We start from the raw sequence: 6,000 nt of genomic DNA on the forward strand, positions 1-6,000 counted from the left end.
AGGAGGCAACCCAGGGTCCTTGATTTTCCTCCAGAACCCCACCGCCTCTCTCCCGCTCCCACACAAACCAGCTCCATCCACACACTCCTCCTCACTGCGCTATGGTGCCACTGATTGGGAAACCGAACACTCTGATGCGTGCCATCGGCGCTTGAGCGTTTCGGGTTTGCATCCCGCAAACAGGAAAGCATAAAAAATTTGGGGTCCCTGAGCGCATGCGGGCCGCTGGCTCTGTCCCGGGGGCGCACCGGGCCGCGGGGCAGCCGGCTCCCGGCTGGGCCGGTGCCGTCAGGAGCGCGCGTGCCCTCTCTGCTCCCGGCCGTGCCACCAGCGGGGTTGCCCCGTTATTTTCATTGTCTCAGGTGTCCCGAGGATGGGGACCAGGTCTTTGAAGTTGTTCCTGAGATTAATGGGCACAGCAGACGGGGCTGGACATCTGGTTCGAATTAGGGGCGAGTACTGAGCCATCTCTGGGCGGTGTCCCCGACGGACGGGCAGGACCCTCGGGCCCCTGCCCGTCCCCGCGGTCCTTTGGAGGGGAGCCGCAGCGCCGCAGCTTGGCGAGAACCCTGGCATCCGCGGGAAAGATAGAATCCGTTTCCGCGGCCTGGAGGTGGGGTGCAGCGGGGGTTTGATGGGGAATTGGGAGACGTGTGAGCACTGCTGGCTTGAACGGAAATGGAGCCCTATTTGGAGGGAAATTAGTTTTGCAGACTTCTTAAAAAAAAAAAAAAAAAAAAACTAAAGCTTTTGTTGAGCGGCGGCTCAGCCTTCCATTCTGGGTCTGAGCTGGAAGCGGCCGCACGCCGTGGACGGTAAGGTTTTCTGCGCCCGCGTTTCGGCATCTCCTGCGGTTCCAGACTTCCAGAGAGGGTCTTCTGCGGGTTGCACGTTTCTGGGGGTGTTCGCGCTCGCAGGGAGGCATCCAAGACTCAGAGCTTAATGATATTCCTTCCTGCCACTACCTCCACTCTTGGGGCTTTATTAAAAAAAATAATAATAGCAATAATAAAAGGGAGGGGGAGGGGGGTCTCTTCCTCCAAAACCTTCGGAATCTTCTTTGAATTTCCATTGTGTTGATGGCTCCACTGAGTGCTGCGGTAGGGAACTTGAAGTACAAAGAGCAACACAAACTACCCCCAACACCCTTAGCTACTCTCTGGGTTGTGGGTGCAAGGAGCAAGACTTTTTTTTTTTTTTTTTTAATCCAAAATGGAATTGAGGCAAGCACGTCCATGAAGGTAACCAGACACGTGAGCTTGATAAGGACGCTGGCCACCAGAAGCCTGGTGGAAAATGTCAGGCGAGAGGGACCTAGAATGCCGCCCGACCAGCAGACGTGGGGCAAAGCACCCAGAAAGGTCCTTCGGATTTTCCTGGCGTTTGTTCAGCAGCTGCAAAGCCGCGCGTGCCTGAGCGCAGGGGAAGCTGCGTGGTGCAGCGAGCGCACGGCCGGGAACCTGCGCAGCGCCCCAGGCTGGCTGCCTCCCCCTCGCTATGTCGGATGCTAACAGGTCCAGCGATCTCTCCAAGACCTGCTGCTGTCGGCTTTGGGCACCGCGAGGCCAGAGACCTGGGAAGGAAAATTCAAAACTGTTGGAGTAAGGAGGAGGCGCTCCCCCAGGCATGCAGCTGAGGTGAAGCTAGGGAGACAGGTCCTTTAAGGGGAAGACCCAGCACGCTTACCCTGGGTAGAAATTCCGCAGTCCAGAAGTCTTAAAATAAAGCATAATACAAGGAAAATGTATTTGGGAGGAGAAAGAGTGTGACTCAAAGAAGAAAGAAATCAAAGATCGTCTTCTTACTGCAGTCTAGAATTTAATATGACTTCCTTGTTTTTCTCTGAGTTTCGAAAAATATATGAATTATTTCATACCATGTTTTACATTTTCATCCTTTAAGAATATTTGGAATAAAAACAGATGTATTGATTTTTATTTTCTAGGCCATGAAGAATTTTTTCTTAAAAAATGTAATAATGACGGGGGGGAAAAAAAAAAACCCTAGCATTTCCCAGAATAGCTAACTCGATGTTTGCATATATAAAATTTGATGTTGAAAGAGGCCATTTTTATCTAGTTATTTCAAGAAGAATAATGCAAACTACAAAATTGGTTATAAAATTTCTATATAACAGTATGTGTGGTCTAGTAGTTATTCTGTATTTACTATATAATTGTTTTTTCTGAAAAAAAAAGTGCTTTATGCAAGGATTTCATACCCAGGATCACATTAAAAAGAGGTTGATCATATGAAAATGTTAATCAGGCCTTGTAGGGCACACAATCAAAATTATTTTATGGATGTACTGGGTTCTTTAAACTTGATAATGTGTGAATCCATCATTCCCTTGCCAAAGTGAAATGAAATTCAACAGTAAAGGCAAATATCTTTATGCAAAGCAAATTAGGGCTATCTGGTTCAAAGGATAGTAGAACTTACATCAAACAATCTAAAAAGTTGACAGTTAAATTTTATTGTAATATTCATGATGATTCTTTCAAAAGTTGCCATGGACATTTGTAACATGTAGTGTGATGCGAATTAAAATGTGTAAGATTAAATATAATGAAATTCTGCTTTGCATTTTACCTGATAGATAAACTTGCCTTGGTAGCATACGGCCAAAACATTTGAATTTAGCTGTGGATCACTAAGTTGAAGCTGGAATTTGTTTTACAAATATTATTAAGCATATTATAAACATTATTTCTGCTATATTTTTCAAGGAGTAACAGCTATGTACTTTGATTGGCCCTTCTGAAATAAAGAATTTTGAAAATATATCCAAATATGCTAAATGCCCAGGGGTAATTTATGTGGTATATGAGCTATTCCATTTCATGAAACTAAGGAATTGCCTTTCTTAGGGAATTACTCATTATAAAATTTAAGGAACAATTTTGCTATGGCTTATGCATACCATTCAGTGATTGTTTCATACTTTACCAGATTTTTTAAATGCTGCTATTTTCACGTAACACCAACTGATGCTTTCACAGTAAAGCTTGCTGTATTTCTCCATATACTATAAGAAATAAATATGCTACCTCTGAAATTTAAAGCAATATCCAACATACTTGGTTTTTCTAACTTCTAGGTCTTCCTGCACTTAGATTTATGATTTCTTTCAGAAATTGGTGATTTTTTAAGTTAAATTTGGTGCCTTATACTAAACAATACTGCATGAAATAGTAAATATAACTTTATGCCAAAGCAATGAGACAAAACACAATGTGTCAAAATAATGCAAACTTTTTAACCAATAATCTTCAGAAAACCAGCACAAAATAAAAATTATGATTGGTAAAATCAAATGTAAAAGATTGCATTGAAAATTCAAAACATAGACCATCCTCCATACTTCCAGTTGCTTTCTACAATCATTCATGCATTTCACCTTTTTTCGTTCTTTCGTTTTTTGTTCTTTTCTTAGTGGGCAGCAGTAACATAGGGAGGACAGTGACTGCCCTCAGATTTCTCAGACTTCTAAGTGCACTTCCTTCAGTCCACCTGTTTTAAATCCAGACTTAGTGCACGGTCACCTCTTCATGATGCAAATGGGAATAATTGCATAGGATTCCTACATTTTAATTTGCATTCACCCCGGCCCTTCTTATTTTTATTGATAACTTTAGATATTTTCAAAATTCTGTAGTTGAAAATTTCTCTATATCTCTATAATAAAATGCCATGTATAGCTATATAATACGTTATAAATTCCACAGGCTCAAACTCATAACCATTCCATTTCTATCCACAATTTAAGGAAATTCTACATTTACTTCTCCCAGGTCATAAAAAGCAATGCGATCCTTTTAAATGGGTTGAATTTAGATCAAGTTCATAAATTCAGAGAGCAAAAGCTCAGTGGAAACTAAAGATGGGAATTACGGGTAAAACCTTACTCTTCAAAGTTTTCCAACTTGAAGAACTGAGCCTGCCTGGTGTCATCTTGGCGCTTAGATCAGTTGTTTTTTTCTTGTTTGTGTTTTTATTTTTCGTACTTCTTCCATTTGTCGTATGTTTCATTCTAAAATTTGCTTTTCCCTTATGGGCTTAAGTTTATGACTTGAATCGCTAAAGCCCTCCTGTGTTAGTTGTGTTAGTAAGTGCCTCCAACCATTTCACTGCACACTCTAATTTTATAGGAGCCAGACTCAGCAAGGGAACACCAGCTGCCTTTGATGTCAGCCTTCTTGTTTAGAGACACAAAAGAAAAAGTTCTGCATTTGCATAGTGAACAAAGTGGAAGTTATGGCCAAATACAGGATCTCTCATAAAAAAAAAATTTCAAAGTTTAATATTAGTACTTAATTTATAAAGCTTGGAGTTTTAAAGAAGATTTTGAGAAGTGCTATGGAATATTTTATGTATGGCAGTGGCCCAGGGACATGGATGAAAACAAGGAGGAAAATGACTAAATCATAACTCTCAGCCTGTGTCTCCATTGACCTGAGAATTAAGAGATTATAGGAGATCAGATTAAGCCAAAGGAAAATCAGGAAACAGTGTTTAGCAAGTGAAAAGGCAAAAAGAAAGATTAGTTGAAAGATACAGGGGAAAAAATGCCCTATTTGTTAATACAAATACGTAAATCATAAGCCACATGCATATGCTAATGGTTAAAAGATCTCAGGAACATATCTCAATTAAAAAATTAAGTGATCAGAAAAGCTCATGCATTTAATCATACGGCATATGTATTTTTGATTAAAATAAAAAAGAAACAGCTTTAAATAATCGCTTGTGCCTAGCGAAAACCCTGGGTAAAGGCCTCGCTAATGCATGGACAGGCAGGCACTACCCAAAGCCTAAAGCCTGAATGATCCTTGCCTTTTTGTCTCACAGCTTGGTAACCTGAAACTCACTGTAGTTGAGTGTATTTTTTTTCTAAATTGTATTTATTTTTAGGGGCTGGTTTTTGAAAAGCTAGGATAAGAGCATATACATGTATTGGAAGGTTTTCAGCAACTGTTGGTGGCTGAGTGAAAATTTTCAAAGGTTTTATGCCAGCTTTACCCTAGAGCACTTCAGGGAACAAACAAGGGGATACTGGTAGAACCCAGCGCTCAGAGGGAATTCCAGTTCCAGCCCAGGGGCCCAGAAAATGAATTGCTCAGGTGGTCAGACCCACTTTCACCAACAGAGGGACTTGTCTGGCCCAAGTAAAGCTCCCTGGGAACCACACAGCATACAAATACTAAAGGATACTCTTCCACCAGGGAGAGAGGCAACAGAAGATCCATCCTCCCACAATACACTTACTTTATATGACCCCTGTCCTGCGATCACCCCAGGCCTTGGTCCTATTCCACATTTCTAACCACTGACTCCTGTGAATATAAATAACTAGAGCACAGGAAAGCAGCAGGGACCGAAAAAGTGAAAATGATCCTGAAACCCTTCAGGATAAAAAGGAATAAACTCACTGCTGACGTTGAACATGGCCTCAGGGGTGAGGGGAAACTGGTCAGTCCTTTCCTGTCATTTAGGGCATCTGTACCGCTCTGCCACAGCATTTTGGCAACAAAATTTATTAAACAGATTAAGTGTGCTGGTTATAGTGAGATGGATGTTTCTGTGAAGATAGATACACAAGGTCAAATCGAATAAATTGATCAATAATCAAACACCATAATGCTGTTGATCGCAAATACCTTTTAAGAATATTCTTCAGAAATGGTAAATATAAACAAATTAAAATACCATAAGTATGACTTTCCACCATAATATGTTTTCATTTTTCCCTTCATAGCTATCATTCGTAAGACAATAGCACCTGTCAATAGCTTATGAGATGCTTGGATTCCTACAAGTTCTGTTCTTGGCCACCTCTTGTATCCTTTGGATTTTTAAGATCAGATCTTCCAAAGTACATGGCATAGCATAATCTGATGGATTCTGCCCAGGTAGATGGCTCAGGCCCAAGTACTATCACTTGACATTCTTTCAGAAGCAAAGATAAGCTCAAAATTACAGAATTCGTCAAAGCTCTTG

Source organism: Lepus europaeus, chromosome 20 (genome assembly GCF_033115175.1).
Source record: "Lepus europaeus isolate LE1 chromosome 20, mLepTim1.pri, whole genome shotgun sequence".
Taxonomy (NCBI): domain Eukaryota; kingdom Metazoa; phylum Chordata; class Mammalia; order Lagomorpha; family Leporidae; genus Lepus; species Lepus europaeus.